Below are 9495 nucleotides of genomic sequence, written 5' to 3' on the forward strand. Positions count from 1 at the left end.
AGGAATATCTGAAATAGGTACTGAGTGGGCAGCAGCACAGTTTGCAGCCACAAGAGCGCAGAGCCCGACCGGGAGAGGCTCAGCAGGCTCGCACTGCTGCCTGCAGGCACGGCTCTCTGGGGACAAAATTACATCACCGTCACGAGGGAGAGGGAAAACAGTCCTACTGTGGCAGCAGAGGTAATAAACGAGAGCAGCCGTCTCCCTCAGCGGGGATAAGAAAAAATTGACAGACAAAAGCAGAAGAAATGCCCTTCTGTGCTAGTTCTTGCATCAGTCCAAGGTGGACTCTTGGCCGCTGCTGGCTCTAATCACACCTGAAAATTTCTTCTTAGCAAGAAACTCTTCCTTAGCTCTTCTTGCCACTAGATTTGCTACAGTGTCTCCTTTCCATTTCTAAGTTTCCTATCCCAAGAGTCTACTTCTTCAGGGCCCACCACACATCCCTCTTTTCCCTCTTGGTCCTCCCAAGAATAGAAGAAGCCCATCTACAGTTTCCCTTTAATTTGAATGGCTTGTCCCAGAGCAGGAACCATTTCTGAGTCCTTAGCCTTCAGAAAAGCTTTTATGCTATATATGTAAAATACTGTCTATAGATTGAGGACAACAGAGCTAATGTCCTGCTTCAGATTAAAAAAGCACATTTAAATGCCTCTATGAATGATAGAGTTTCTAGAGAGAGAACAGCTCTACAAACTTTTTTTTCACCTGTCATCTCCATCCCATAGTCACTGATTTCTCTTACAGTCTGAGATACTTCCTTATCATTGCAGTAGACACTAATTTCTTCTGCCTGTGAAGCAGCATACTGGGCATTTCTTGTGTGTTTTCTGTGTGTGCATCTGTCACCTCACTCACCTTTCCATGTAACCTAGAAAGACACTTGATTTTTTTTTTTTTTAAGCCAATGTTGCCCTCAAGTGGACAAAGAAATACATGCAAGTACCTCCACTTTGTTTGAAAAGAGCGCGTCTGCAGGAGAGTTTTCACCCTTTATTTTCATTGAGCGGAGCTAAAGCAGTGAAGCTTTGGGGGGCAGTTCAGCTGAGGATAGGGACTATGTGAAGGCCCGAAGTTTTATATGAGCACTGAGACAAAGTATGGAGCCAAGGTTTTAAAAGGCCGTCCTTGTCAGGGCAGCCCGGACACATGGGTATTACTCCAGCTGCATGGTTGGAATTGCCTCCAGGTAGGAGAGAAATGGAGTCCTCCAGTATAGCCTGGTCTCCCTTGCGTGTGTCCACATATGTTAGGCCTCCAGGCATGAGAGAGCTGTTCATTCCCTTCGGCACTGCCTCCAGCTGGTGTTGGGCTGCATTTGCTCTTCTAGTCACAAGGTGCTGAGGGCTGTTTTCTCCCAGGAAGCCTCAGTGGTACATGTGGTTTGTGAAAGACAAAGGTTTGCTGTCCTGGGAAAAAGGAGTCCTTCTCACAACCTATCTTCTGTTTATGAGGAGCTGCTTCTCACAGGCTATTAGTGCAAAACCAGTGCAAACCCCCTTGTTCTTGCTCTGCAAAATGAGCAAGCTTAACTGGTGGGCCATAGTTTTCACTCACGTATATGACTCCAGTGGGACTGGAAACATGGCCACATCCTGAGCTTTGTGGAACGGCTGGGCAGTTCAGTTCATATTTAAAAAACATCTACCTGCGAACAAGAAAATACAGGACACTAGTGCTGCCATGCTATTTCAGGCAGCTGTGAACTTAGGCTGGGATGTTACAATTCAGTGCAGAGCTCTTTCTATAAATATCGAATTCTGCAAGATGAAGACAAAGGAGAAAAGCCAAGGCCAGTAGGAAGGAAGCAATAAACCCCATAATTGTCTATATACACGTGCAGAGTGTATAGGAAATGAGCTCGAAGTGACATTACAGGAAGGAAATTATGACTTAGCTGGTAATGTAGAATTGTAATGAGATAAATCAGAGACCTGAAATTTTAATATTGATGGATGCAATCTGTGCAGAAAGGAAAGGAGAAAAAAATGAGAAAAGGTTGCACTGTACATCAAAATCTTGTGTGCAAGCTGCACAGCATAGGTGGATAATGAAAGAAATGGTAATGGTGATTTTTATGAGTCAAGAGGAGAAATCAGAGACAATATAAAAAGAAACATACAGATAGCTCCAGATATAGATCACTGACTTGGAATTAAGAGGCTGATAAACTGTGTCTGAAAAAAGATATCAAAGCTGATGATGTTGCAGAAAAATGAGTATGATGGAATCATTGTCCCTAAAATGGCATCTGTTATCCATACAAAGAAGAATGTTTACCAGTGCACTATGGAAAAAGATTCCCATTTTTAAAAAGTCACCGAGAAATACATTTTTACTGAATGCAACCTTGTCCAGTAAGGAAAACATCCTTGAAGTAGTAATTCAGGAACCACTAATGTTCATTTGTGCTGGTCCCAAGATAAGGATACCAGTAATCTTCATGATCTGTGAAGGTGATACCTTCTTAATGTTCCTGTACCCACAGGATAATCTAGAGCTAGGTTACTTTCTTCTTTAAACTTGGTGGTTCTTAAAATCAAATACCACTGAAAATTAAGACAATTAAGGCTCGATTCACTAGATGTATGCTGAATCCTATGGTTTGCACAGGAATACTTCTATAAGATTTTGTGTTTTTCCAGGTTTAGAAAAGAACTATTTTTAACATGCCTTTTGAAGGTATTCTACTTCTCATGGGCTGAGTATAAATGTAGAGCAAGAGCTATGATATAATGAAAGGTTGGAATTCTTGGCTGAAGAAAGATGTGTTTTCCTTGCTCTGCTGAAAATCTAATATCAAAACCACGCAGGGGAACAGAGCTAGAAGCCCACGTTGCCTTCTCTCAGTTATGTATTCAATCCATTAGGCTTTTACTGTGATCAGTGTCTGTATAATTATTCTGAACCCCGACAGCCTTTTGAAGAAGACAAAAAATCTGAGACCAAGTTCAGGCACTTTCAAGATTTTGTGTGAGCTTTTCAGTCTCTGAAGATCCGGATTTTGCTAGTGCTGGCTTTTAAATAGGAAGCAAAGATTTCAGGCATAAGTATTTTTATACTGCAAAGAATAAGAAATCAGTTGTTCATTTGTCAAAGAGTATCTATATTGACTCACTCTGATTATGATTATTGTGATAGTTTTTGCTTCTACATTAGTGGTTTTAAAGAGTAAGAAGATTGTTGTGAAAGAAGGTAAGAAAATAATTTGTGGAATACAACAAGAGAACCTTAGAGAAAAGAATACAGTAGTAACTGGGCTTTTTGAGTAATGAAGAGAAATATTAATTGAATACATTATTGATTAACTGTAGAAATTATTTCCAACTTGTGAATACTCTTAATCACTTGGCTACATTTTATGGAAGAATAAGGGAATCTTCTCAAGAAAAACAGAAAAAAGAATACTAAAAAAGAAGGGAAACAAGAAAAGAAACATAGAGGCCAAGTTCTCATTATTGTAAATCTGGTTTAACTTATTAAGATGGCTTCATAGATGCTTTGCATCAGCTGAACAGCACGAAGTGGCTAAAAGCACAAGTAGATCTAGCCCTCCTTCTGGAAAACAGTGGTGTCTTAAGACCAGAGATTAATGCTAAAATTTATAAATGCACAAATAGATGTTATGAGGGAAATTTCAAGAACACCAAAATAAAAATAATCTTAGATAATCAAAGGAAAAAAAGAAAACAAATAAACAAAAAGTTGAAAATTAAAGAGAAGGTAGAAGAAATCATTAAGGCTAATGCACAGTACTACAGAACTGTATTTGTTTATCAAAAAAAAAGTTCTTCAGCCAAGATTTTGTGAAATAGTCAACTTAAATCTAGAGGTATCAAAACAATGAAGAATGCTTTCATTTGAATAGTTACAGTCTCAAGTCAATCACCTTCAGCTACATTTCTGTCTCATTTTTCTATATGATCAAAACTATTTGCTACATGAAACTACTTTTGGAAAAGAAATACAAAAGCAATTCTTCAGTTGCAACTTGAGGTGTTTCAGGGCACCAGATTTTGTTTTTGAAGGACAACATACTGACACCAGAGGAGTTGGTGGGCTTGCTGGAGAAAAGAACTGAGGTGGTATCAGGAATCCTGTCTGATCTCTTGCAGCCAAACCAAATTATTTGGGCTTATTTGTCATTTGGGCTTATTTGTCATTAACCCATAGATGAATGACTGGTGTAAATCTAAGTAACACATTTCAGCAGCTAGGGAAAAGCACAAATAGACTTATGGCTATTCTGAGCTATGATAAATTGGCTTCATTCACTTCATTAATAATTTCTGTCAAATTCCTCTATTTGAACCATGTAGTTTAATAAAGAAAACTTTGTTCTATTTAAGATTTGTATCAGAAGTTCAGGTATGAGATTCCTTCCTGTATTTTTCTGACATCATCACGTGGTTGATGTTAACTTTTGTCCAGTTAAAGAGGGGACTCTTCTATTTTTATGGTAGAACAGATCTAAAAATGCCTGATCTACTCCATAGAGCTCCACTGCAGTGAGCGCCTTATAAGTGCCCACCAAAGAATAATGCCAGTCACAACAGTTTACAGTTTAAATGGTGAAGACAGAGAACAAATGAAAAATGGCATTACTAAGAGCTGAGATGAAGAGGTTAGAACTACCAAGTGAGACAGACAGCTAGGGATGAAACACAAGCTCCCTGATTCCTAAGCCAATGTCTCTCCCCTAGATCATACCACTACTTTCATGAGATTACTTTGGAGCTTTACACTGAGTACTAATGACCCAGAATATCAAGCCCTTTTTATTTAATGTTTCCTCAGCTTAAAATAAGATCTATATGTTCCTGCACAAGCACAGAATGGCTGCTCTAGGAAACAGTATTTTGCCAGGGTGAACACAACACTATTTCTAGTTTGTATGTGTCATACAGTAAGATTCTGTTACTGCATCTTTTGGTGATTTTTATAACTTATAAATAGTGTTTTCTTATCATGCCAGTAAATAAAAAATAACCTGCCCCAGGAAGGTTCAGTTCCAATCACTCCAGCATAATAACACTATAAACTTTTATTCCAAGACAAAACATGATACAGCGTCTATCTACCTTCTGCAGAGTACTTGCAAAGACAAGACAAAAGTAATAATTATTATAACCATCTTTTTATGTGGATGTGCAGGAACATAGTGAACTGCCAGGGTGAATTTATGGTGGAGTAAAGGATAAAACATTAGCTCTGCATCAACTCCAAAACAAGTTGTGCCTGAGAGGCAGCCGTTCACTTTTGGTGTTTCTGATTTTAAGCATAAATTACTGGTGCAGACACCATAGTTATAAGAAAATTACACTCCCCTGCACTGTGGATTAATGACTTTCAGAAAGTTAAAATGAAGTCAGGCACTCTTGGAACTGAAGATATAAAAGGTCAGGCTTGGAGGATGTGCTTGCTCTCTTCAGAATTGTACAAGAAGTGATTGATAATAATTTCAGATAATAAATAATGATTAGGAACAAAAGGAAAATAAAAAGATCTGCAGCATTGTGTTGTGCAATATGTAGGCCAGGTCATTACATCGCAGCTGGCATACTTGCAAGACTGTGAATAAAACCAAGACCAGTAAATCACAGGCTCAGGCTTTTTTCTAGCTTAGATTTGGTTCATTTTTTGTTTTGGTTTTGGTTTTTTGTTTTGCTGGTTTGTTTTTTTTTTTCAATTGTTTGCTTGCTTGCTTGCTTGTTTGACAATGGAATTATGTAAAGATCATCTGTCAAAATATATTGGGGGGAGTGTCTCACTCTGCAAGATGCTAGAAGTCTTTTTTAATATAGGGACTGTGAAAATACTGGGTCCTTAAGCAAGACATGCCTAGGAAGAGATTAAACCATGGAATGCCTTATTACTGGGAGATAGAGGGCAAAATGTGTCTGTTTCTGCCAATGCACTGCATTTCAAACCTAAATACTATATGCTTAGTACTGAAGTAGAGTTTAAACTGAAACAGAAAAGCGATGTTTTCTCTGATTGCCACCCTGAAAGTCACATTTGTAAGGAGGTTTTAATGTAGGTTCATAGAAAAATGCAATAATTGGTTCTTTGTGTAATCACAAAGGCCTAATCCTATACTCATTAAAGTAATTGATAAAACTCTCATTGACGTCAGTGGTGTGGGATTGAGCCCTAATACAGCACACTGGCTTTTAGACATATGTGTCACATGTGAGAGTTAATAAATGAAAGGCACGGAGACACAGACAGACACTACTTGGAAGAACATCTTTTCAAAGACTGAATACTGTGTCCTTATCTCACAGACACACACAGACAGTGAAATGGCTGATCCAACCCAATATTCCTCCTGCTCCAGGATAATGGCAATGTTTTTAGTGAGGGGAAAGGAATGCTTCTAGACGTGCTTTAGCCTAACAAGGAGAAAACACACATTTCCAAAATTGTGAAAAAGAAAATGAGAACGTACAATAATTTTACCCACCACACAACAGAGGTGTTCTTGAAGAATCACACAAATTAATCACAGTATTGACTAAGCAATCTCCAACTTCATTTCTTGGAAAAGCAATTCTACATGCACAAAGGAAAAGCTGAATAAGGGTTCAGTGATTTAGGACCAAGTGACACGCTGAGCTTAGTAACTGTATCTTACACAAGGTAATACTTTTGTGCCCAAAATACTTCTCCTAGGTCAGTAACTGCAGACTAGATGCTTTTTCCAGTGTAAACAAATGAAAAAGCCTGGACTCTTCATCTTCTCCAGCTGAATTAAATCCCCCAATTCCATAGTAGGCCAAATCTTGGCCTTAGGTAAAGTAACAGAATTGAAATTAATTTATGTTGATATTGTGTTTAGATTTGAATGGTGACAACTAAAGCAGGGGACCCTCAAAACTCTGACTTCTGTTGTCAATATTAATCACGTTTGTTATAATAATGCCTAAAACTAACCAAAAATCAAGTTCCATCGTACTGACACTTTACAGAAACGTTCTTTATTCCACTTTTTTGGAACATTTGTATTCCCATGTTTGTATTCTCAACAATTTATAAAAACTAGTGTTGCAACTCTCTTTTATTTCCCATACTCTTTGAATAGCAAACTAGCCTCATAACCAGTCATGAAATGCCTCCTTTCTCTCACTTTCATTCATAAAATCCACAAAATTCCACAATCAAATGCTCCTGCAGGATTACACCCTCACAAAACCAGATGAGGAATTCAGAATCCTACTGACCCAGAATTAAACATGCAAGCAGGTTCACATCTGGGGATTTAAATCCAAACTCCTTTCCATAGAAATTCAAAGAGGATCAGATCGGAGGTTCTGGTTTTGCACCATTTCTAATCCTAATAATTTTAACTTAATCCAAACCTTAGCTACAGAACTGTACAATTTTAATCAGGACACTACTGACAAATTTGAAAGTGAAAATAGGAAGCTGAGAGTGACATTTGCAGCTACTGCCATCCATTAGTAACACATTTTCTATCAAGTAGGCATTTAAAGAACTTCATTTTTCTCTCAGTCTGTTTCTGCACTATTGCGACTACTAATTTCAGTGGAGTTATCCCTAACTCACCCCCATATAAGTGGAAAAAGGTTCCATCTTCAAAACAAGAACAACATGGCCTTATGTAGGCAGCATTAATTTTCATTTGCTCTCTGTTCTTTTAAAAAAAAGGTACTTTTATTTCTTCCCAAGCTTTATCTTAAAGTAATTATTTGCCCAAGTCATCCTCAACGAGGAGTGGGTTTTTGGTTACTGAGTACATTTTCTGGTTTATATTTACCATCATAAAGCATGCTGGTTTTGTTGAACATTTTTTACTAGGAAATGAAATGGGATTACCATCAGAACTTTTAGACATTGCCTTGATTCAGTTTGAAATTGAGCACATTTTCAAGTTCCCTAAATAAAGCTTCTTTTATCCACAAACAGGTCAAATGTGACTCTGCAGCCAGCCACAGCACATGGGCAATTAGAAGTGCCACATCAATTCTTGAGGCCATCCAACTCAGGTAAGTGGATTTACAGCTGGGGTGCCTGGGTCAGTCTGCTGTGAGAGCAGGCTACAAACCTCCACAGCTTGTGGACAGAGAGGTAGAAAAGGTCAAGATGTTTGTCATATCAACATCAACACATACATTTAAAAACCATATCACATCAACAGATACATTTAAAAACAGCAATTTAAACCCAGGCACAAACCAGTAACTTTTCAGTTCAACATGAGCTTACAGCTTAGTTCTGCTATACCTGGGAAGAAAGGCGTGCTCTGACTTTGTATCTAGATAAAACCTCCAGGTTTGCCTGACAGCAACATAATTGGGAACTTTTCCCATACCAAGCAGGAAACTCACATTTTGTTTTGCTAAGATGCAAACTGATTTCCTTGACAGGAATTCAGGCTTTCTATGTTTAAAACATTGCTGTTATCAGCACAAAGGCTTGGTGCCCTCACAGTGCCAATGTGCTCTAGGTGCCTCCTGGCAACAGTGAGTTACCCTCATGGGCAAGCACTGTCTTCGGTGTGTGCCAGAAGGGGTTGCTTGGTCTTTCCACAGCTCCCATGTAAAGGTGAGATCCCTTTTTTGACCAATCTTCTGATCCCAGAAAACTATTTGCCGTTAACCATTATGAGAAAGAAGTTGTCTTACGTACAAGAGAGATGAGACAACCCAATCATAGAATCATTGAGCCTGGAGAAGACCTCCAAGGCCATTGATTACAACTATTAATCTAACACTGCCAGGTCCACCATGAAAACATCTCCCTAAGCACCATACTTACATGTCTTTTGAATGCTTCCAGGGGATGGGAATCCTACCACTTCCCTGTGCATCCTCTTTCAATGCTGGACTACCCTTTTGGGAAGGAAACTTTTCATAATATCCAACATAAACCCCTCTGGTGCAATGTCCTCTCATTCTGTCCTGTTTTTACTTGGGAGAAGAGGCTGAGCTCCACCTGGCTACAATCTCCTTTCAAGTAGTTGTAGGGAGTGATAAGGTCTCCCCTGAGCTTCATTTGCTTCAGGATAGACAGCTCCCTCAGCTGCTTCTCATCAGATTTGTGCTCCAGACTCTTCCCCAGCTCTGTTGCCCTTCTCTGAACACGCTCCAGCACTGCAGTGTGTTTCTTGTAGTGAGGGGCCAGAACTGGACACAGCACCAGAGATGTGGCCTCACCAGTGCCGAGTACAGGGGGACAATCCCTGCCCTGGTCCTGCTGGCCACACCATTGCTGATGCAGGCCAGGATGCCGTTGGCTTTCTTGGCCACCTGGGCACACACTGGCTCACGTTCAGCCAGGTACAAGGTCAGGATTGTCACAGGATTCCTGTAGGTATAGTGAGAGCTTAGCGCTAGAGGGCCAGCGGCAGGGCTTTCGCTTGGAGGTGAAATGAGAAATTGCGATTCGGCGCTGCGCGTATGTTTGTGTGCCCGACCCGGCGGCTCCTCAGCCTCTCCCTGCTGAGGGCTCCCCGGGCAGGCCCCGCCGCCC

General features: G+C 39.8%; 1 long non-coding RNA gene across 1 annotated transcript in view; it reads left to right on the forward strand.

The window, feature by feature from the left end:
• Positions 1-7021: 7021 nt before the first annotated feature.
• The window catches only part of LOC108447316, a 23974-nt gene continuing 21500 nt past the window's right edge, over positions 7022-9495 (forward strand). The window contains exon 1 of the long non-coding RNA XR_001862811.1: positions 7022-8009. This is a non-coding gene — a long non-coding RNA (uncharacterized LOC108447316). The remainder of the gene's footprint in view (positions 8010-9495) is intronic.

This window comes from Corvus brachyrhynchos, unplaced genomic scaffold, assembly GCF_000691975.1.
Source record: "Corvus brachyrhynchos isolate BGI_N302 unplaced genomic scaffold, ASM69197v1 scaffold175, whole genome shotgun sequence".
Taxonomy (NCBI): domain Eukaryota; kingdom Metazoa; phylum Chordata; class Aves; order Passeriformes; family Corvidae; genus Corvus; species Corvus brachyrhynchos.